Source organism: Artemia franciscana, unplaced genomic scaffold (assembly GCF_032884065.1).
Source record: "Artemia franciscana unplaced genomic scaffold, ASM3288406v1 Scaffold_1209, whole genome shotgun sequence".
Taxonomy (NCBI): domain Eukaryota; kingdom Metazoa; phylum Arthropoda; class Branchiopoda; order Anostraca; family Artemiidae; genus Artemia; species Artemia franciscana.
The window spans coordinates 155166-180147 of NW_027062763.1; the positions used below are offsets into that span (position 1 = coordinate 155166).

General features: G+C 34.5%; 1 long non-coding RNA gene across 1 annotated transcript; it reads left to right on the forward strand.

Annotated features, from left to right (window-relative positions):
* The first annotated feature begins 855 nt into the window (after positions 1 to 855).
* LOC136042389 (uncharacterized) lies at positions 856 to 20057 on the forward strand. Its single transcript, XR_010621285.1, has 2 exons — positions 856 to 1186; positions 19963 to 20057. It is a non-coding gene; the product is annotated as an uncharacterized LOC136042389 (long non-coding RNA).
* The last annotated feature ends 4925 nt before the right edge of the window (positions 20058 to 24982 follow it).

Sequence of the window (24982 nt, forward strand, 5' to 3'; positions counted from 1 at the left end):
TAGATGAAAATCCACCTGGAAAGCGAGAGTCAAAACATATAAAAACAGAAAATGATAGCGATGATGATTTGGTTTGGGATTTTGACTTGGATAAGGTCATCAATGCCTACCAGATTTAAGTTAAAAAACAAAGGTTCGGCGATATGTACTTCATAGTGACGCTGAAAAATAAAGAGGAAAAAAACTGAAAAAATGTAAAAAACTAAAAAAAAATTAAAAGAAAAAATACTCAAAGATAAATTACAGACCGGGACACAAATGACGACTGACACAGAGGGAATATAAATTACGACCGGGAACCTCAAAGAAAAATTACAGACTGGGACACCCGGACACAAATCACGACCGGGAATATAAATGACGACCGGGACCCAGGGACACAACTACAACGGGGACGCCGGGGGCACAGGCGGGATATATAATTGACGACTAAGACACAGGGATTGTTTGAATAGAAATTACAGACCGGGACACCGGGACACAAATGACGACCGGGACACTGGGACACACGGAATATAAATGACGACCGGGAAACTCAAAGAGAAATTACAAACTGGGACACCAGGACACAAATGACGACCGGGACACAGGGAATATAAATGCTATTTATATGCACAGACAATGGGACAGCGAAGAATGTTGTATATTCGCATGTTTTACGTAGTTAAAAATATATATTTATATCTATCTCTATTCACAGGTGGGACACAGGGACACAGCTACAATGGCGCGTAACTAATATGGCGCGTAACGACTAACGCGAGCGGGGGGGCTTGGGGGGGTGCGAAGCACCCCACCAACTAGGTTTTGGGGTGGCGCGAAGCGCCACTCCAACAGCTAGTATATATATATATATATATATCTATATATATAAAAATAAGTTGTCTGTCTGTCTGTGGATGTGTGGATGGATGTGTCAGGTGACGTCACCTGAAAAAACTGGATCAGGTGACGTCAAAACTGAAAAAACTAAAAAAAGGCAAAAACTACAAAAAAAACTAAAAACTAATAAAAAAAATAAAAAAGCTAAAAAACTAAAAAAACTATAAAGGTAAAAACCAATAAAAAACTAAAAAAAAAACTGAAAAAACTAAAAAAAGGCAAAAACTACAAAAAAAAACTAAAAACTAATAAAAAAAGTAAAAAAGCTAAAAAACTAAAAAAACTAAAAAAAAACTAAAAAAAGGTAAAAAACTAAAAAAAATAAAAAATAAAAAAAAACTAAAAAAAAGGAAAAAACTGAAAAATAAGCTAAAATAAAGGTAAAAACCAATAAAAAACTAAAAAAAAAAAGGAAAAAACTAATAAATGACGACACTCAAAGAGAAAGCGACCAGGACAAAAGGAATGTTCGATTAGCAATCAACGAAGCACAGGGACACAGGGAGTATAAATGACGACCAGGACATAAGTAAAAAAAAAAACTATCTATATATATAAAAATAAGTTGTCTGTGGATCGTGGATCAGGTGACGTCACCTGAAAAAACTGGATCAGGTGACGTCAAAACTGAAAAAACTAAAAAAAGGCAAAAACTACAAAAAAAACTAAAAACTAATAAAAAAAATAAAAAAGCTAAAAAACAAAAAAAACTAAAAAAAGGCTAAAACTACAAAAAAAACTAAAAACTAATAAAAAAGCTAAAAAACTAAAAAAACTAAAAAAAAGGCAAAAACTGCAAAAAAAACTAAAAACTAATAAAAAAAAATAAAAAAGCTAAAAAACTAAAAAAACTAAAAAAAAGGTAAAAAACTAAAAAAACTAAAAACTAAAAACAACTAAACAAAAGGAAAAAACTGAAAAATAAGCTAAAAAAAAGGTAAAAACCAATAAAAAACTAAAAAAAAACTGAAAAAACTAAAAAAGGCAAAAACTACAAAAAAACTAAAAACTAATAAAAAAAGTAAAAAGGCTAAAAAACTAAAAAAAACTGAAAAAACTAAAAAAACTAAAAAAAGGTAAAAAACTAAAAAAAAAAATAAAAAAAAAATAAAAAAAAGGAAAAAACTGAAAAATAAGCTAACATAAAGGTAAAAACCAATAAAAAACTAAAAAGAAAAAAAGGAAAAAACTAAAAAAAATTTTCATCTAAAAAACTAAAAAAAAACTAAAAAAGGTAAAAACTAAAAGAACTAAAAACCGGGACACAGGGACACAACTACAACGGGGACACCGGGGGAAACAGGGGGATATAAATGACGACCGGGACAAAAAAACTAAAAAGAAAAAAACAAACTAAAAACTAATAAAAAAACTAAAAAATCTAAAAATCTAAATAAGCTAAAAAAGAAAAAAAAGGAAAAAAATAAAGGAGAAAAACAAAACTAAAAAACGAATGTATATACAGACCGGGACACCGGGATACAAATGACGACCGGGACACAGGGAATATAAATGACGACCGGGACACAACTACAATGGGGACACCGGGGGAAACAGGGGGATGTAAATGACGACCGGGACACCGGGACATGGAATGGTCGATTAGCAATAACCATCAACAAAGCTCAAGGGCAATCATTAGAATCATGAGGTATAGATCTGAATACAGATTGTTTTCCCATGGACCATTATATGTTGCATGTTCAAGAGTCGGTAAACCTGACAATCTATTTATATGCAAAGACAATGGGACAGCAAAGAATGTTGTATATTCGCAAGTTTTACGTAGTTAAAACCATATATATATATCTATCTATATTCACAGGTGGGACATAGGGACACAACTACAATGGCGCGTAACTATTATGGCGCGTAACGACTTACGCGCGCGGGGGGGCTTGGGGGGGGCGCGAAGCGCCCCCACCAACTAGGTGTTGGGGTGGCGCGAAGCGCCACCCCAACAGCTAGTATATATATATAAATAAGTTGTCTGTCTGTCAGGTGACGTCATGTTTCTGTGTCGACTGACGTCATTAACGGTATTTAAGACATTTGTTCACGGAAAAATGTTTAATTGTAAAATGACTGAAGAACCTACAATGGCAACAGCCGAGGAAGCTGCTCAAAGAGTTTATGCCAAAAAACTTGCTGCTGATAGAGAAAGTAAGAAAAGAAAGCGTTCAGAGGAATCACAAGAACAGCAAGAAAACAGGCTTGCAGCTGATAGAGAAAGTAAGAAAAGAAAGCGTGCCGGGGAATCACAAGAACAGCAAGAAAACAGGCTTGCGGCTAAAGAACGCAAAACCGCGCAGTTAAATGAAAATCCACCTGGACAGCGAGAGTCAAAACACATCAAAACTGAAAATGATAACGATGATGATTGGGTTTGGGATTTTGACTTGGATAAGGTCATCAATGCCTACCAGATTTAAGTTAAAAAAACGAAGGTTCGTCGATATGTACTTCATAGTGACGCTGAAAAATAAAGAAGAAAAAGAAAACTGAAAAAAGAAAAAAGGTAAAAAACTAAAAAAAAAACTAAAAAGAAAAAACACTCAAAGAGAAATTACAAACCGGGACACAAATGACGACCGAGACAGAGGAAATATAAGTGACGACCGGGAACCTCAAAGAGAAATTACAGACTGGGACACCCGGACGCAAATCACGACCGGGACACAGGGAATATAAATGACGACCGGGACACAGGGACACAACTACAACGGGGACGCCGGGGGCACAGGCGGGATATATAAATGACGACCGGGACACAGGGATTGTTCGAATAGAATTTACAGACCGGGACACCGGGACACAAATGACGACCGGGACACCGGGACACAGGGAATATAAATGACGACCGGGACACTCAAAGAGAAATTACAAACTGGGACACCGGGACACAAATGACGACCGGGACACAGGGAATATAAATGACGACCGGGACACAGGGACACATCATTAGAATAATGAGGTATAGATCTGAATACGGATTGTTTTTCCCATGGACAATTATATGTTGCATGTTCAAGAGTCAGTAAACCTGACAATCTATTTATATGCTTCACAGGTGGGACACAGGGACACAACTACAATGGCACGTAACTAATATGGCGCGTAACGACTTACGCGCGCGGGGGGGCTTGGGGGGGCGCGAAGCGCCCCACCAACTAGGTTTTGGGATGGCGCGAAGCGCCATCCCAACAGCTAGTATATATATACATATATATATATTCACAGGTGGAACATATAGACACAACTACAATGGCGCGTAACTAATATGGCACGTAACGACTTACGCACACGCGGGGTTGGGGGCTTGGGAGGGCACGAAGCGCCACAAAAACAGCTAGTATATACATAAGAAAGCTCTCATTTTAATACCTGACGTCATATTAAAAATGACATATTATCTTCTATATAAATATTTGCAGCTCAGAGAGAAAATAACACTTATATTATGGCTCAAAGAGAAAGTATCACTAATGTCAAATAGAAATTATCCTATAATGTCACCTAAAACGGAACACCAGGAGGAAACATCAGAATAGGAAAACCCAGCTTTTGGCTGAAAGAAAACGTAAAAAGAAGAATACGTGTCGGGGAATTACCAGAGTATATTAGAAGAATTACCAGATGTATATCAGCAAGTTTTACGCAGTTAAAAATTAGCACCCTACAAACGAGGTGCTGTTGTTTTATTTATTTAATAAATTTGTCCACGTTTATTTCTGTGTTTATATGTATGCCTGTATCTACGTCTATGTGCACTTTCATGTCAATATCTCTGTCTTTGTCTATATTGGTGTCTATGTCTATCGCTGTGAATATGTCTATGCTTACGTCTATGTCTTTGTCTATTTCTATGTCTTTGTCTGTGTCTGTCTATGTCAATGAATATGTCTATGTCTATATCTATGCTAATGTCCATGGTATAGATCTTTCTATGACTATGTCTATATCTGTGTCTATTTTTATATGGAAGTCTTACACTGATTGACAGAAATCAGTGGACAATCAGTGTTAGAAATCAGTAGAAAATCAGTGCTAGAAATCAGTAGACGATCAGTGTTAGAAATCAGTAGGTTAGTCATTCAATCAGTCATTGTTAGAAATCATTTAACATTTCCGTTTTTTCAGTTTTTTTATTTTTTAGTTATTTTCCTTTTTTTATGAAAGATAGTGTAACAAACGGACAGACAGCTCGTGTAACAGTAATAACGGTCATGTAATAGACGGACAGACGGACAATACATTTTTATATAGATGGAAGATATATCATGAAAAGAGAAATCACCAATGCAACAGCACAGACACAAAAAAAAAAAAAAAAGAGAGAGAGACAGAAGGAGAAAAGGAAGACTGTTTCCTAAATTAGTGATTAATATAGACCAGCACTTGAATGAGGCCTTAACCCTACTCATCCATACAATCACATAGGTCAAACAGCATAGCCATACACAATCAACCATAAAGAATAATCCATGGACAGGCAGTCATGTCGTCAATAAGTATAAGTCGTCATTTACCAAACAATAGAAAAAATAATAAAAACAAATGATTCAGAATTCAGAGGCCTATATAGGGTTTCGCTACTTTAAATTCTCTACCCAGCCATGTGTTGTGGCTACCACAGAATATCCATGGCATCCCCGTGTCAGGTATCACCCCTAAAATACATGCCTATGAAAGAAAAAAAGAGCAAATGTAAAACAACCAAGTAACACCAAAACAAGCTTATCCTGTTAATATATCCCTCTTTTTAGCAACAATAGGTAAACTAAATATAATAAATTTTACCAAATCACAAATATTAACACATTGCAAAAAACCTGAATGAACTAAACAATTATAGAATTCATCCTTACCATGTGGCTAATTTTTAAAAAAATCCGCTCAATTAGAAACACAATTCAAAATAAATGGTGCTGCAACAACACTTCTCGAACCTCCGAAATTAGTTGAAAATTTCTTTAAGTATTTCTAGATAATTCTTTTGATATTTATTTAAAAGTTCGTTATAATGAAAACTAAATTTTTTAAATTGCCAAGTTAATTTATTTGCAGAAAAACCTCTTGATATCAATTTTTGGCTTAACATTTTACATCTATTTTTAAAATCAATATAATTACTACAAATCCTTGCATAACGAAGTAACTGTGAGAAAAACGCTGAATATGTGATATTTGAGTGTATATTACTTTCAGGGAATGGGAAACTAATCACTTCAAAATCAAAATCATCCGTTTTATTATACATTTTAAAACTTAATTTATTATTATCACAAATATTAATATTTAAATCTAAGAAATGATCTTCATGACCAGCGCCATGTAGTCAGGGAGCCACACGAGAAAAATGTTGATATTTAAGGATTGAGGTGATCAGCAAGCAGCAGAAGGTTTGAGTGTGCAATCCAATGCAATCGACCATGCTGAAAACGAAAATCGGCGTTATATAGTCGACAAATGGGTGCGACATCCACATTTCTTCAAATTCCCAAAAAATCCATCTTAACTGGCAAAAATTATATTAAAATCGATAAAAAATTACAGGTTACTCCAAAATTGTTCAGCTATACTCCAGATTGAAGGTAATTAAATAAAGAATCATATTCTCTTTTCAAAACATTTTTATCTTTTGCCGTTCAGTTGTAATCACAAAATTTCGACGAAAAAGTTAACACAATTTATCTCTCTTTTGGATTAATCTTGATCCATCTTGAAAATTTGCCTGACTGAGGTGTATTTTTTTTAATGGCTTCTGTAGGAAATTTATTGTCCTACAAAATGACTGATCCAGAAATTCTCTAACTCTTCTCGTTTTTGAACTATTGACAGAAAAGCGGATTGACCCAATTTTTAGCTCGGATAAGCAGCGGCATCTATCCAGTGTGAATGCGTCAGGGTTCACCCGGCCAGATAGATTTTCCAAGATAAGCTGAATAGAAAAAGTCAAGCAAAGGAGTCTAAACACAAAATTATGGAGGGCCTTAAACTTGATTTGCACTTGAGTGGAGCTTGATGCAAGAGGTGTAGACACTGAAGGTAGGCTTTCCTTGTGAAACATATTTACAGTACAAAGGTTGTACTGTAAGTACAAAGGTTGTTCTTTCCCACCAATTTAACAAAAAATTATGACTCCTGTTAGTGATGATGAAAGTTTGATGAAATTTTCGGATACCACGATCAGTTACCACAGTACCTGGCTAGAGACCACGGTAACTGCAAAAACGCCTTTTGACCGTGGTATCAGATACTTCGGTAACTACGAAAACAACTTTAGACCGTGGTATCAGATACCATCAGGGGCGTCACTAGCCGTTTAGCTTTTGGAGGGGGGGGGGACGTCCAGTTTGTGCCGATGGACTCAAAAATGTGCCGACAAAAAACGCCGTTGCCGCTTCGCGTATACAGCAACCTGAATCCTATCTTCCAGTTTTGTTTCTTCTTCAGGTGTCCTTGGAGCAATTTTCGAAAGGAATAATAGGGTTTTTGTTACATTTTGCTTAAGAGTACTTTTATTTCAGGAAGAGACGTCTGACGGTTCGACGTCACATATTACGACAAGCATCATTATGCAACCAAACACGGACGGCCCACTAAAGAAAGCGTGTTCTTTGAAGAAAAGTTGGAACAGAAACCCTTCCCTCTCGTCTTCAAATCTGATTCAGCCTGGAAAGTTTGGGAAGATGTACCTCAAGAGAAAAATAGAGGCGACCAATAAATGCAGCGATCTCATTGGTTTGTCAAGTGACCAGAAAGTTCCCGTTTCAGACTTTTTCACGATCTGGCTTCTTTGTAGAGCTTTGCCGACGCAGCTCATTAATGTATCAAGTGACTCGGCATCTCAACCATATTTTGGTTTCAAGTGTTTCTCAGCAGTGTATGGCTGTAAGGCTGATATTCCTGTTACCAGGATCGGATACCTGCCAGTGGTTCCCCACTCTCCCTCGAACCCAGCAGTCGTGGAAGAAGTCATTAAGTCTTTCCAGAAAACTGCCAGAGAACTGGGACTGAGTTACACCGTCGTCACATGTGACCAGGCCGTATATGAAATCGTCCATGCTCTGAGAGTCAGAAATCCTGAAGCATATTCTGATGTTGTCCTCAGAATGGGCGGTCTTCATATTTTAATGAACTTCATGGGTGCCATCGGTCATATAATGAAGTGCTCGGGTCTAGAAGAGGTGATTTACGAGGCTGGAATTCTGTTGGAAGGAACCGCAAAGAAAGTGATGAGTGGTAAACCGTACTATAAAGCTCTCACTGCTCATACGTTAGTCCTCGAGGCAATATCCATTCTGTACTGGGAAGCTTCCGAAGATTTTTGCGCAGAATCAGACGATTCATCGTGCATCACTATCTTTGAAGAAATGGGAGATTTACTGCAAAACTTGAAGATCTCAAGAGAGGGTGATGAGAACTTGAACTGTCTAAAGGAAAAACTTACCGCATTGTCCCCGTGGTTAGAAAGGTTCGAGACTTCTCGTGCACGCTCAAAAACCCACAAGTTCTGGAAGCAGTACAAAGAAATGGTACTGGTTTTGTGGCAGGCTCAATCCCTTTCGATCCACTGACGAAGATATACTGAATATTTATACGCTTGAGACAGTTGATAGTGAGATAGCTGACAGTCTCCTCAGTGTGCGATCTGTTGGAAGCAGAGTGGTTGATCGCTACTTGGACGGTGAAAAAGGTGCCTTTAGCAAAGTAAAGGTCATGAATAATGAGAAGGCGAAACAGAAAAAAGCAACCAATACTTCTAGTGCTGTAAATAGCCTTACCAATGTTGAACTTCAAACTGTCAATAGGGTATTGGTGAGTGTTGACTTTACAGGCGAGAGAGGACTTCACCATCTAAAGAATTTGCTTTCCCATGAGCTTCTTCCATATGCACCTTCTATATTCCAGAGAAGTGCCATATCTGGAATGGTTGTGCTTCGGACAGGAACAAAGTCAGCTCTTCTGGAGTATTTGAAAACAAAAATCAGCTTGAGCGAGTGGCCCGTTAACCTCGAGATTAGCAGTGAGTCGACTCACTCAAGGGTGGTAGACTTGATGCCCTACCTCAGAAGCCATCCACCAAATCCATCGGAAACCGTTGAGAGCTATGGAAAACGGACATTTTCTACGCTTGTGTCTTTCAACAGCAACGTTAAGGAGCTGCACGTCCTTGCAGATAGATATGATGATATTTTTGGATATTCCGACGAAGAAGGCAAGATGATCTGCCTAAAGGACTGCGGTGGTTGCCATGAGCAGCGAGGATGTTCAAACAGGTCTCCGGTAGCTCTAGGTAGACACTCAAACCTAGATGACTGGAACTCGTTGCTCTCAAATTCCAAGACAAAGGCAAGACTGATTGAGCTTCTATTCGGTGAGTTTGAAAACTCAGTTCACCTGCTGCAAGCAGGGTTCACTGTGTACCTCTCAGGAGGCTTTTGAGACCGGATGAGAGTGGTGATGCTCAACAGAAGTGGAAATGCTGATACAAACTTTGAAGAGCGTTTGAGCTGTACCCATGAAGAGGCCGATACAAGAGTTGTGCTACACATGTTGGACTGTTTGGAGAGGGGTTTCGATGTCGTTTTGGTCGACGCGAATGACACAGACCTAGTTGTCGTCTTGCTATATCACTACAAGTTATTCCTTGGGAACCACCCAAATTGTGAAAAGCGGAAAGTTTATGTCAGGTTCCACAGCTATTTAGTGCCTATACATCGGCTTTGCAGCAATTTACCGAACGATTTTGTTCACTCCATCTGCCTTCTTCATACGCTTTCAGGTTGTGATACCGTGGGTTTCATGTTTTCTAAAGGAAAACGAGTGGTGGCCAAGGCTGTCAAGAAATGGGGATTGGAGAAACCGATTGCTTTGCTTGTCCAAGAGATACAGAAGTCAAAGCTCGACCCTGCGGTTCTAGAAAAATTCAGTGTGATTTGCAAAAAGGTCATTGTTGCCTCATACGGAAAAGACCCAGACCACTTTACCTCTCTTAATGAATTAAGAGTGCATTTGTACCCTCGAAAGCGGGAGCTTAAGTATTTGCCACCATCTGACGCTGCCATTGAGTGTCATGCTAAGCGCGTGTACCTGCAGTTGGACATTTTTTTGCAAGCAAAGCCACAGTTTCTGGATCCCCTGCAATTTGGCTGGATGTTTCAAGACGGTGGGGTTAGGCCAGTTGTGTCTACCCTTCAGGCATTTCCAGAAGGTGAGGTCCCCCAGTACTGTTCGTGCAAGCACTGTACAAAAAAATGTTCATGTGCTGGAAATAGACCTTGCGATTTACTTTGTGGCTGTGGTGGGAAGTGTTTTATGGACGAGTTTGATATGCTTGATGAATAATTTGATATGCTGAGCTACTTTTTAACTTTTGTAGTAACAAGTGCCGTTCACGAAATCCATAGCAGGTGTTAGTATAGTAATCTTTTTTTTGTTTATTCAAGCTTATTGAATAATAATCTTGTCAAGTTTACTAATAATTCTGATTAGGAATGAAAGAGAGTTGTAATCAAGGTCATTGTTGAGTATAGTGGCAATCTTCCTGTCTGAGATAATAAAACTATCCGCTACCAGCTGAATCTAGGCGTGAAATCTTTTCCAGCGCGAATAAAAAAAAATTAAAACTGCAAGTTTCAAGGTCATTCGCGATGGTCCCTACTGTACTCGTCACTTCTGGCATCAGTTACGAAAGATTTGGCGATCATTGTGGAAATTTTTCCGAAACGTAATTTAATAGTAAAAAAAACGCGAAATTTTCAATTTTCGGGGTCAAGCACCCACCGGCCGAGTATATAACGCCCATTTTCGTGATCAGCGCTATCGATTACCCCATATTCCGTTGTCAAACCTTCTGCTGCTCACTGATCACCTACCCGACACATTTTCGTTGAGTGGCTCCCTGACTAATGACTAGGTTCAAGAATAAGCTCTGATGGATATATATTTTTAGAAATATCAATGAAATCCTTACAATTTAAGACCAAAATATCATCTAAATATCTTTTATTATTTGACAAAACATGTTTTAAATTAATTGGATTATTCTTATCCATCATATATTTATATTCTAGTTGACTTGAAAACAAGTCAGCTATAAATGGGCTGGCATTCCCCTCATGGGAATTCCCACAATTTGCTTGTACAAATCACCACCAAATCTTATATAAGTATTGTATAAAACAAATTCTATAACTCAAAAATCATATCCAAGCTGTAACATCTCAAGTTAACTGTAGTATTAAAGCAATTTGTCCATATATATATATATATATTTATATATATATATATATATATATATATATATATATATATATATATATATATATATATATATATATATATATATATAGCAAAAAAAAAGAAGCAAATGTAGAACAACCAATTAACACCAAAACAAGCTTATCCTGTTAATATATTCCTCTGCTTAGCAGCAGTAGGCAAACTAAATGTGAAAAATTTTACCAAATCACAAATATTAACTCTTTGCAAAAAACCTGAACTAACTAAAACAATTATAGATTTCATTTTATTTAAGAATTAACGACGCTTCTTGACTACTAAGGTCCCTGCGTCGGCCCTGCAGTGCATTCCTGCAGCGTGATTCGATCTCTGGGTCCCGTATTACCAAGCTAAGGTCAAATCCACTGCGCCACCACAGGACACAGATTTCATGAGTACCATGTGGCTATTTTTGAAAAATCCGCTCATTTAGACACACAATTCACAAAATAGATGGCGCTGCATCAACTTTTCGCGAACCAATTTACTATTAGTAGCTTTTTCTCGCTCTACATTTATAATGGTAAGAATGGGAGAGTACCTTTTATATTATCTTATTTCACATCGAAAATAATGAAAAAAAATTGGCGCGAACCTAGTTGGTGGGGGCTCTTCGCCCCCCCCCCCCCGCGCGCGTAAGTCGTTACGCGCCATATTAGTTACATGCCATTGTAGTTGTGTCCCAGTGTCCCACCTGTGAATATAGATAGATATATATATGTTTTTAACTACGTAAAACTTGCGAATATACAACATTCTTGGCTGTCCCATTGTCTGTGCATATACAAAGCCTTATATACTTACAATGACGTCATATTCAAACGTTCTTTTTACAAACAAACAAACAAGCATACATACAACTCTATATAGATAGATAGATAGATAGATATACAATATAAATTAACTACATAAAACTTGTGAATATACAACATTCTTTGCTGTCCCATTGTCGTTGCATATAAATACATTGTCAGGTTTACCGACCCGCGAACATGCAACATACAATAGTCCATGGGAAAAACAATCTGTATTAAGATCTATACCGCATTTTTCTAATGATTGACCTTGAGCTTCGTTGATGGTGATTGAAATTCTAATTGAATTGGGAATTGCAATCTTTTAAATTGAAAAGGCAGAGCCGTTGGAATCATGGGAATGCGAGGAATAAGAACAGCCTCACCCTCAAAAGCCCCTGTCAAGATTGTGGCCTCTATTAGGTTTTCCATTGTTTTTTTTTACGGCAAGTCGCGTGCCATTGCAAAGCTTTGGTGGGTTGATATTTCTTAAAAGTATTATTGGTACGCCTATTTTTAGTTAAAGCACGTGTGGTGGAAACCCTGAAAGATTTATGGAATTTAAAAATTCAGATGGATAATTAACCGCTTCATTTGGTTCAAAAACTGTGTCGACTGACTTGTAAAGGACTGCCTGGTCTCGAATCTTGGTCAAAACAATATTGTTGATTTCGTGGACGTCTATATTTTTGGGTGCAAGAATCGCTCTTTCACTTAGCCATTTATTATTTTTATAATTGTTTAGAATATTCGGAAATACTTTTTCAATCAATTCATTTTTGGGAATAACAATCAGTATTAAGATCTATACCACATTTTTCTAATGATTGACCTTGAGCTTTGTTAATGGTGATTGCAAATGCTAATCGAATTGGGAATTGCAATCTTTTAAATTGAAAAGGCAGATCAGTTGGAATCATGGGAATTCGAGGAATAAGAACAGCCTCACCCTCAAAAGGCCCTGTCAAGATTGTTGCCTCTATTACGTTTTCTATTGTTTTTTTACGGCAAGTTGCGTGCCATTGCAAAGCTTTGGTGGGTAGATATTTCGTAACAATATTATTGGTACGCCTATTTTTAGTTCTAGCACGTGTGGTGGAAACCCTGGGAGATCCAGGGAATTTAAAAATTCAGATGGACAATTAACCACTTCGTTTAGTTCCAGAACTGTGTCGACTGACTTGTAAAGGACTGCCTGATCTCGAATCTTGGTCAAAAACGTATTGTTGATTTCGTTGACGTCTTTATTTTTGGTTGCCAGAATCACTCATTCACTCAGCCATTTATGATTTTTATAAATGGTTAGAATATTAGGAAACACTTTTTCAACCAATTCATTTTTGGACGTCACTAAATTACAGAGTTTTGGAGGCAGTTGTATACGTCCTGAAATTGAGTCTACTAGGAGCTTTCCGTTTCCAATTGCCAGCAATTGATGTGAAAATGTTTGACCAGAGTCATCGTTTTGCAATCGGACACACATATTTGTAGTTAATTTTAATATGTTTATGTGTGCCCATAAATTAGAATTTTTCAGGCAAGCATTCATTTCGTCTGCAGGGGTTGATCTAGGTATGATAAGTAATGTTTGCCTGAAATCTCCCGCAAGCAATATTAATGTGCTGCCAAAGGGTTTCGAATTTCCTCTCGAATCTTGCAATGATTGCTCCAGAGCCTCGAGCAATTTTTTGTGTGCCATTGTGCACTCGTCCCAAATAATAAGTTTGCATTGCTGCAATACTTTACCCATCCCAGATGATTTGGAAATATTGCACGTGGGAGTTTCTGTAGAATGCAAATTCACAGGCAATTTCAAAGCGGAATGAGCAGTTCTTCCACCAGGCAGCAACGTTGCGGCTAATCCGGACGACGTAATTGCCAACGCTATATAATCTTTCGATCAAATTGATGCCAGAATCAGTTTTATCACAAATGTTTTACCAGTACCAACTGGTGCATCCAAAAAGAAAATTTCTCCAGCGTTGTTATCGACACTATACATTATGGTATCATAAATGTCTTTTTGCTCAGACGTTAACTTAGAAATATTATTTTGTACATACGATAGTAGATCACTCGTGTTGTAACATTGTTCACGATCCAATTCTACACATGTCGAAACAGCAGCGGTACGATTAGGTGAAGGCATTCCGAAATCCTGAAGAGGTTTGTTTGCCATACATAATCACAAATCTTCAATAATAACTAAAGTGTAGTTTTAAATTCTGATGTAAAATCAAAAGTCATATCTGACGTCTCTAACCATTTTCGTTGGAGTATATCTTTGGACATTTTTGATTTAAGTTTCTCCCATTACTCTCTAGGAGCTGAGGGAGAGCAAGTTGTTAGTATGATTCCATACAATGCACGAATTTGACTTACAGTTGACGTTTCGCACGCATCATTGATGCAGTTATCCTAGTGTTGGATATTCTCCAATAAATTCTGAGCTTGGCATGCACTACGGTAAGTGTCATGTATAGTACCGTTTGCAGTTCTCAAATACTCAAAGGACGTCGGACCGGGTATATTCACCAAAAGCAGGCTTAGAAAGAAGCATTCATGTTGATTGGGGTGAATGGTGTAGAACATTTCTATCGTGGCATCTTTGAAGATGGTAGGTTGGCCGTCAACACATTTACCCTGTTTTCGACGTTCAAATGATTTATTTTTAGCATTCCACATATAATACGAAGGCACTACAGTATACAGCAGTTTTTTTTGCAAAATAATCATTTTGGCATATTGCAGTTAATGTTGTATCCGGTGTATTCTTTTCTGATGTTTGATAAACAACGCTTAGATTCTGACGTAGTTCCAGTAAGCAAAATCTTCAATGGCTCTGGGGGTGCAGCCGGTTGAGGAAGTTTAACCTTTCCTGAGGCGCATCATTCCCTTGCCTATTTTCACGTTGCTCTTGTGATTCCTCGACACACCTTCTTTTTTTACTTTCTCTTTCAGCAGCGAGTCATGTTTCGCGTTGCTCTGGTAGTTCCCCGACACGCCTTCGTTGCCATAAATTGCACATTCCCAATCTGGCCCTTTCTCTTTGAACCGCATGCCTGGTTTTGTTTTTTGGTAACATTCTATCTTTTTCAATGTTTTTCAATTTGTCAATGTTCATTCTAACATTGACAGTTGGAAAAATCTTTACGTCCCAAGCATCGGCACGCTTTCTTTTGGCATTATCTCTTGAAGCCGCAAGCCTGTTTTCACGTTGTTCTTGTGATTCCTCGACACGCCTTCTTTTTTTACTTTCTCTTTCAGCAGCAATTCTGGTTTCGCGTTTCTCTGGTAGCTCCTTGACACACCTTCGTTGACGTAAATTGCACATTCCTAATCTGGCCCTTTCTCTTTGAGCCGCAAGCCTGGTTTTGCTTTTTGGTAACATTCCATTTTTTTCAATGTTTTTCAATTTGTCAATGTTCATTCTAACTTTGACAGTTGGAAAAGTCTTTACGTGCCAAGCATACTAAAGCTCAACAATTTATAATAAATCTCAAAATTTTGAGTATCTGTTTTAAGGTTTTCGAATTACTTTAATATATTGTCAAAATATGTTGAAATATTTGTGCAATTCCCAGTTTTTACATTTTTAGTTTTTCTTTTTTTATTTTTTTTTATTTTTTAGCTTTTTTCTTCTCTTTTAGTTTTTTAGCTTTTTCTATTTATATGTATATATATATATATATGTATATATATATATATATATATATATATATATATATATATATATATATATATATATATATATATATATATACTAGCTGTTGGGGTGGCGCTTCGCGCCACCCCAACACCTAGTTGGTGGGGGCGCTTCGCGCCCCCCAAGCCCCCCCGCGCGCGTAAGTCGTTACGCGCCATATTAGTTACGCGCCATTGTAGTTGTGTCCCTATGTCCCACCTGTGAATATATATATATATATATATATATATATATATATATATATATATATATATATATATATATATATATATATATATATATATATATATTTAACTACGTAAAACTTGCGAATATACAACATTCTTTGCTGTCCCATTGTCTGTGCATATAAATAGATTGTCAGGTTTACCGACTCTTGAACATACAACATATAATGGTCCATGGGAAAACATTCCGTATTCAGATCTATACCTCATGATTCTAATGATTGCCCTTGAGCTTTGTTGATGGTGATTGCTAATCGACCATTCCCTGAGTCGCCATCGTCATTTATATATCCCCCTGTGCACCCCGCCGTCCTCTTTGTAGTTATGTCCCTGTGTCCCGGTCGTCATTTATATTCCCTGTGTCCCGGTCGTCATTTGTGTCCCGGTGTTCCAGTCTGTGATTTCTCTTTGAGTGTCCCGGGCGTCATTTATATTCCTTGTGTCCCGGTGTCCCGGTCGTCATTTATATCCCCCTGTGCCCCCCGGCGTCCCCATTGTAGTTGTGTCCCTGTGTCCCGGTCGTCATTTATATTCCCTGTGTCCCGGTCGTCATTTGTATCCCGGTGTCCCGGTCTGTATATACATTCGTTTTTTAGTTTTGTTTTTCTCCTTTATTTTTTTCCTTTTTTCTTTTTTTTCTTTTTTAGTTTATTTAGATTTTTAGATTTTTTAGTTTTTTTATTAGTTTTTAGTTTTTTTGTAGTTTTTACCATTTTTTTAGTTTTTTTAGTTTTTTTTTTACTTATGTCCTGGTCGTCATTTATACTCCCTGTGTCCCGGTCGTCATTTGTGTCTCGGTGCTTTGTTGATTGCTAATTTATAGTATATTTATATTTATATTTTTTATATTTATTAATATTTTTTTAGTTTTCTTTTTCTCTTATTTTTCAGTTTTTTCCTTTTTTTTAGTTTTTTCTTTTTTAGTTTTTAGTTTTTTTTTGTTTTTTACCTTTTTTTAGTTTTTTTAGTTTTTTAGCTTTTTTAGTTTTTTTATTAGTTTTTATTTGTTTTTTTTAGTTTTTGCCTTTTTTTAGTTTTTTCAGTTTTTTTTAGTTTTTAGTTTTTTACCTTTTTTTAGTTTTTTTTAGTTTCAAAAAAAAATATAGCTGTTTCAAATATAGCTGTGGATACTCAGAATGATATAATGCGTGTCAATGAAGTAACCTGATTTTATTTTTGTAATTTTATTATTTAGCCAGATTAGTATATGTGCGTGTGGCAAACCTCGTTTTTGCCATTCCACTGAGTACATCCAGCATCGGACTGACCCAAACACTTCAAGTTTTACTATGTAGTTTATCAGTGATTTCAACTTTTGCCGGAACACACGGGCCGTAATGTCATGTCTATGAACCGCCGATTGTCCTTGAAGTAAAACCTGCTGTATCTCGTTCCAAGATTAATTACATATAAATGTAATAAATAAATCTGGAGGACCATAGAGACGAACATACGCAATAGCATCTTGAGCATATTCATGCATATGACGGGGACTGCCTGCATATGACGAAGGTAAAATCGTTAATCTTCCAACGTTTGTGGTATTACCGTCATTTACAACTGCATCTCGCAAATGAATGTATTGTTCAGAGCGGAGCTTGGTCTGATTCAGGCGGATATATAGCAAATGTTCTGATTCAATTTTTGCATACATATCAACGACATATTGGTGAAACAATTGACGGCATTTTAAAATATATCTCTCTTCATCCTGCTGAATCATTAGTCTATAGGAATAATAATGCATTGCACTGCATTTCTTATTCATTTCTTTGTTAGTGGCTGGATTCATCAATTTAATATTAAAGTGATAGCCGTCGGCTCCATCCCAAAAATGATAGGATATTGTAGGGCATCGTAGCATCGATGAGCTTCAGTAATTCTTACCAACTGAGCGTTTCGCTTATTAAGAATAATATCTCGAGGTAAAAACTGATCAACGACCACTGATGAAGTACAATTGTAAAAATTCTATGATTCTCGTCTGAGAATGGTAGAAGGGACCCTGCTTTATTATAAATTTGCCCTTTTACTTTGAAAGTAGGCATAAATTGATCTTGATTTTCGATTTGGGCACCCAACGACGTCATTTGGAAACATGAGATATATTTTCTGATCTGTGATAAAAAATAACGCTTAGCTTCTGACGTAGTTCCAGTAAGCAAAGTTTTCAATGGCTCTGGTGGTGCAGCCAATAGAGGAAGTTTAACTTTTCCTGAGGCGCAACACATTCCCATTGTTTCACCATTGAATTTCAAGGCCTTGCAATTTGAAAGTAGACATAAATTGATCTGGATTTTCGATTTGGGCTCCAAACGACGTCATTTGGAAACATGAGTTGTATTGTCTGATTTTTGACAAAAAACGCTTAGATTCTGACGTATTTCCAGTAAGGAAAGTCTTCAATGGCTCTGGTGGTGCAGCCAATAGAGGAAGTTTAACTTTTCCTGAGGCGCAACACATTCCCATTGTTTCACCATTGAATTTCAAAGCCTTGCAATACGGACAAATTTTAGACATTGTCCCGATTTGAACACATCTACTCAAGCTGTAATCATCGACTGGGTTGTACCTGAATGCCAGGCGATAACTTTCAGATTGCTCTGATTCCTCGGCACGCTTTCTTTTCTTACTTTCTCTATCAGCCTCAAGCCTGTTTCCCTGCTGTTCTTTTGATTCCTCGGCACGCCTTGTTTTTTTACTTTCTCTTTCAGAAGCAAGTCTGGTTTCGCGTTGCTCTGGTAGTTCCTCGACACGCCTTCGTTGACGTAAATTGCACATTCTTAATCTGGCCATTTCTCTTTGAACCGCAAGCCTGGTTTTGCTTTTTGGTAACATTCTACCTTTTTCAATGTTTTTCAATTTTTCAGTGTTCATTCTAACATTGATGTTAGAAAAAAATTTTACGTACCAAGCATGCAAACACTCGACAATTTATAATAAAACTCAAAATTATAAATATCTGTTATAAGGTTTTCGAATTACTTTAATCTATTGTCAAAATATATAGAAATATTTATGCAATTACCAGTTTCTACATTTTTAGTTTCTGTTTGCTTTTCAGTTTAGTTTCATTTTTATATATATTTAAGATATAATCTGGCGTAACGGACAGACAACTTATTTTTATATATATAGAAGATAGATTTTTATATATATAGATACAGTTTCTTCTTTAGTTTTTTTTCTTTTTAGTTTTTTCTTTTTTTAGTTTCTTCTTTTTATTGATTTGTTTTCTTCAATTTCTCAATGTTCATTCTAACATTGACACTTGGAAAAATCTTTACGTGCCAAGCATGCTAAAGCTCCAACAATTTAAATTAAACCTCAAATTTGGGGTATCTGTTTTAAGGTTTTCGAATTACTTTAATCTATTGTCAAAATATATTGAAATATTTGTGCAATTCCCAGTTTTTTTTTAGTTTTTTCTTTTTTTAGTTTTTAGCTTTTTTAGTTTTTTTTAGTTTTTTATCTTTTTTATTTTTTTACGTTTTTTCTTTTTAGGTTTTTTTCTTTTTTTAATTTTTTTAATTTTTAATTTTTTTTTTTTAGTTTTTTCTCTTAGTTTTTTTTAGTTTTTTACCATTTTTCTTTTTCGAATTACTTTTATCTATTGTCAAAATATTTCGAAATATTTATACAATTTCCAGTTTTTACATTCTAGTTTGTTTTCTTTTATATATATAGAAGATATAATCTAGCGTAACGGGCAGACAACTTATTTTTATATATATAGATAGATATATATCTATATATATAAAAATAATTTGTCTGTGTGTGGATCTGTGGATCTGTGGATCAGGTGACGTCATGTTTGTCCGCATATGACGTCTGAATTATTTCACACTAATACAAAAGAAGAAAAAAACTAAAAAAGGTAAAAACTACAAAAAAAACTAAAAAGAAAAAAAACTAAAAAAGCTAAAAAACTAAAAAAAACTAAAAAAAGGTAAAAATCTAATAACTAAAAAAAAACTGAAAAAAACAAAAAAGGCAAAAACTACAAAAAAAATAAAAACTAATAAAAAAACTAAAAAAGCTAAAAAACTAAAAAAACTAAAAAAAGGTAAAAAAACTAAAAAAAACTAAAAACTAAAAAAGAAAAAAACTAAAAAAAAGGAAAAAACTGAAAAATAAAAGAGAAAAAGAAAACTAAAAAAATATGAATAAATATATATAAAAATAAGTTGTTTGTGGGTTATGTCTGTCTGTCTGTCTGTCGAGTGACGTCGTGTTTGTCCGCATATGACGTCTGAATTATTTCACACTAATACAAAAGAAGAAAAAAAACTAAAAAAGGTAAAAACTACAAAAAAAAACTAAAAAGAAAAAAAACTAAAAAAGCTAAAAAACTAAAAAAAACTGAAAAAACTAAAAAAAGGCAAAAACTAAAAAAAAAACTAAAAACTAATAAAAAAACTAAAAAAGCTAAAAAACTAAAAAAACTAAAAAAAGGTAAAAAACAAAAAAAAACTAAAAACTAAAAAAGAAAAAACTAAAAAAAAGGAAAAAACTGAAAAATAAGAGAAAAAGAAAACTAAAAAAATATTAATAAATATAAAAAATATAAATATAAATATAATATAAATTAGCAATCAACAAAGCACCGAGACACAAATGACGACCGGGACACTGGGAGTATAAATGACGACCAGGACATAAGTAAAAAAAAAAAAAAAAAAAAAACTAAAAAAATGGTAAAAACTACAAAAAAACTAAAAACTAATAAAAAAACTAAAAAATCTAAAAATCTAAATAAACTAAAAAAGAAAAAAAAGAAAAAAGGAAAAAAATAAAGGAGAAAAACAAAACTAAAAAACGAATGTATATACAGACCGGGACACCGGGATACAAATGACGACCGGGACACAGGGAATATAAATGACGACCGGGACACAGGGACACAACTACAATGGGGACGCCGGGGGGCACAGGGGGATATAAATGACGACCGGGACACCGGGACACAAGGAATATAAATGACGCCCGGGACACTCAAAGAGAAATCACAGACTGGAACACCGGGACACAAATGACGACGGGGACACAGGGAATATAAATGACGACCGGGACACAGGGACATAACTACAAAGGGGACGCCGGGGTGCACAGGGGGATATATAAATGACAATGGCGACTCAGGGAATGGTCGATTAGCAATCCCCATCAACAAAGCTCAAGGGCAATCATTAGAATCATGAGGTATAGATCTGAATACGGATTGTTTTCCCATAGACCATTATATGTTGCATGTTCAAGAGTCGGTAAACCTGACAATCTATTTATATGCACAGACAATGGGACAGCAAAGAATGTTGTATATTCGCAAGTTTTACGTAGTTAAAAACATATATATATATATATATATATATATATATATATATATATACTAGCTGTTGGGGTGGCGCTTCGCGCCACCCCAACACCTAGTTGGTGGGGGCGCTTCGCGCCCCCCCCCAAGCCCCCCCGCGCGCGTAAGTCGTTACGCGCCATAATAGTTACGCGCCATTGTAGTTGTGTCCCTATGTCCCACCTGTGAATATAGATAGATATATATATATGGTTTTAACTACGTAAAACTTGCGAATATACAACATTCTTTGCTGTCCCATTGTCTTTGCATATAAATAGATTGTCAGGTTTACCGACTCTTGAACATGCAACATATAATGGTCCATGGGAAAACAATCTGTATTCAGATCTATACCTCATGATTCTAATGATTGCCCTTGAGCTTTGTTGATGGTGATTGCTAATCGACCATTCCCTGTCCCGGTGTCCCGGTCGTCATTTACATCCCCTGTTTCCCCCGGTGTCCCCGTTGTAGTTGTGTCCCTGTGTCCCGGTCGTCATTTATATTCCCTGTGTCCCGGGTCCCGGTCGTCATTTGTATCCCGGTGTCCCGGTCTGTATATACATTCGTTTTTTAGTTTTGTTTTTCTCCTTTATTTTTTTCCTTTTTTTTTCTTTTTTAGCTTATTTAGATTTTTAGATTTTTTAGTTTTTTTATTAGTTTTTAGTTTTTTTTTCTTTTTAGTTTTTTTTTCCCGGTCGTCATTTATATCCCCCTGTTTCCCCCGGTGTCCCCGTTGTAGTTGTGTCCCTGTGTCCCGGTCGTCATTTATATTCCCTGTGTCCCGGTCATCATTTGTATCCCGGTGTACCGGTCTGTATATACATTCGTTTTTTAGTTTTGTTTTTCTCCTTTATTTTTTTCCTTTTTTTTTTCTTTTTTAGTTTATTTAGATTTTTAGATTTTTTAGTTTTTTTATTAGTTTTTAGTTTTTTTTTCTTTTTAGTTTTTTTGTAGTTTTTACCTTCTTTTTAGTTTTGTTAATTTTTTTTTTTACTTGTGTCCTGGTCGTCATTTATACTCCCTGTGTCCCGGTGCTTTGTTGATTGCTAATCGAACATTCCTTTTGTCCTGGTCGCTTTCTCTTTGAGTGTCGTCATTTATTTTTTCTTTTTTAGTTCTTTTAGTTTTTACCTTTTTTAGTTTTTTTTTAGTTTTTAGTTTTTTTAGTTTTTTACCTTTTTTTAGTTTTTTTAGTTTTTTAGCTTTTTTATTTTTTTTATTAGTTTTTAGTTTTTTTGTAGTTTTTGCCTTTTTTTTAGTTTTTTTAGTTTTTAGCTTTTTTATTAGTTTTTAGTTTTTTTTGTAGTTTTTGCCTTTTTTTAGTTTATTTAGTTTTTTAGCTTTTTTATTTTTTTTATTAGTTTTTAGTTTTTTTTGTAGTTTTTGCCTTTTTTTAGTTTTTTCAGTTTTGACGTCACCTGATCCAGTTTTTTCAGGTGACGTCACCTGATCCACGATCCACAGATCCACAGACAACTTATTTTTATATATATAGATAGTTTTTTTTTTTTTACTTATGTCCTGGTCGTCATTTATACTCCCTGTGTCCCGGTGCTTTGTTGATTGCTAATCGAACATTCCTTTTGTCCTGGTCGCTTTCTCTTTGAGTGTCGCCATTTATTAGTTTTTTCCTTTTTTTTTTAGTTTTTTATTGGTTTTTACCTTTATTTTAGCTTATTTTTCAGTTTTTTCCTTTTTTTTAGTTTTTTTTTATTTTTTATTTTTTTTAGTTTTTTACCTTTTTTTAGTTTTTTTAGTTTTTTTAGTTTTTTAGCTTTTTTACTTTTTTTATTAGTTTTTAGTTTTTTTTTGTAGTTTTTGCCTTTTTTTAGTTTTTTCAGTTTTTTTTTTAGTTTTTTATTGGTTTTTACCTTTATAGTTTTTTTAGTTTTTTAGCTTTTTTATTTTTTTTATTAGTTTTTAGTTTTTTTTGTAGTTTTTGCCTTTTTTTAGTTTTTTCAGTTTTGACGTCACCTAATCCAGTTTTTTCAGGTGACGTCACCTGACACATCCATCCATCCATCCACAGACAGACAACTTATTTTTATATATATAGAAGATATATATATATATATATATATATATATATATATATATATATATATATATATATATATATATATATATATATCTATATATATAAAAATAAGTTGTCTGTGGATGGATGGATGGATGGATGTGTGGATGGATGTGTCAGGTGACGTCACCTGAAAAAACTGGATTAGGTGACGTCAAAACTGAAAAAACTAAAAAAAGGCAAAAACTACAAAAAAAACTAAAAACTAATAAAAAAAATAAAAAAGCTAAAAAACTAAAAAAACTATAAAGGTAAAAACCAATAAAAAACTAAAAAAAAAACTGAAAAAACTAAAAAAAGGCAAAAACTACAAAAAAAAACTAAAAACTAATAAAAAAAGTAAAAAAGCTAAAAAACTAAAAAAACTAAAAAAAACTAAAAAAAGGTAAAAAACTAAAAAAAATAAAAAATAAAAAAAAACTAAAAAAAAGGAAAAAACTGAAAAATAAGCTAAAATAAAGGTAAAAACCAATAAAAAACTAAAAAAAAAAAGGAAAAAACTAATAAATGACGACACTCAAAGAGAAAGCGACCAGGACAAAAAACTAAAAAAAAAGGCAAAAACTACAAAAAAACTAAAAACTAATAAAAAAAATAAAAAAGCTAAAAAACTAAAAAAACTAAAAAAAGGTAAAAACTAAAAAAACTAAAAACTAAAAAAAAACTAAAAAAGGTAAAAACTAAAAGAACTAAAAAAGAAAAAAATAAATGACGACACTCAAAGAGAAAGCGACCAGGACAAAAGGAATGTTCGATTAGCAATCAACAAAGCACCGGGACACAGGGAGTATAAATGACGACCAGGACACAAGTAAAAAAAAAAATTAACAAAACTAAAAAGAAGGTAAAAACTACAAAAAAACTAAAAAGAAAAATAAGCTAAAAAACTAAAAAAACTATAAAGGTAAAAACCAATAAAAAACTAAAAAAAAAACTGAAAAAACTAAAAAAAGGCAAAAACTACAAAAAAAAACTAAAAACTAATAAAAAAAGTAAAAAAGCTAAAAAACTAAAAAAACTAAAAAAACTAAAAAAAGGTAAAAAACTAAAAAAAATAAAAAATAAAAAAAAACTAAAAAAAAGGAAAAAACTGAAAAATAAGCTAAAATAAAGGTAAAAACCAATAAAAAACTAAAAAAAAAAAAGGAAAAAACTAATAAATGACGACACTCAAAGAGAAAGCGACCAGGACAAAAAACTAAAAAAAAAGGCAAAAACTACAAAAAAACTAAAAACTAATAAAAAAAATAAAAAAGCTAAAAAACTAAAAAAACTAAAAAAAGGTAAAAAACTAAAAAAACTAAAAACTAAAAAAAAACTAAAAAAGGTAAAAACTAAAAGAACTAAAAAAGAAAAAAATAAATGACGACACTCAAAGAGAAAGCGACCAGGACAAAAGGAATGTTCGATTAGCAATCAACAAAGCACCGGGACACAGGGAGTATAAATGACGACCAGGACACAAGTAAAAAAAAAAATTAACAAAACTAAAAAGAAGGTAAAAACTACAAAAAAACTAAAAAGAAAAAAAAACTAAAAACTAATAAAAAAACTAAAAAATCTAAAAATCTAAATAAACTAAAAAGAAAAAAAAAGGAAAAAAATAAAGGAGAAAAACAAAACTAAAAAACGAATGTATATACAGACCGGTAC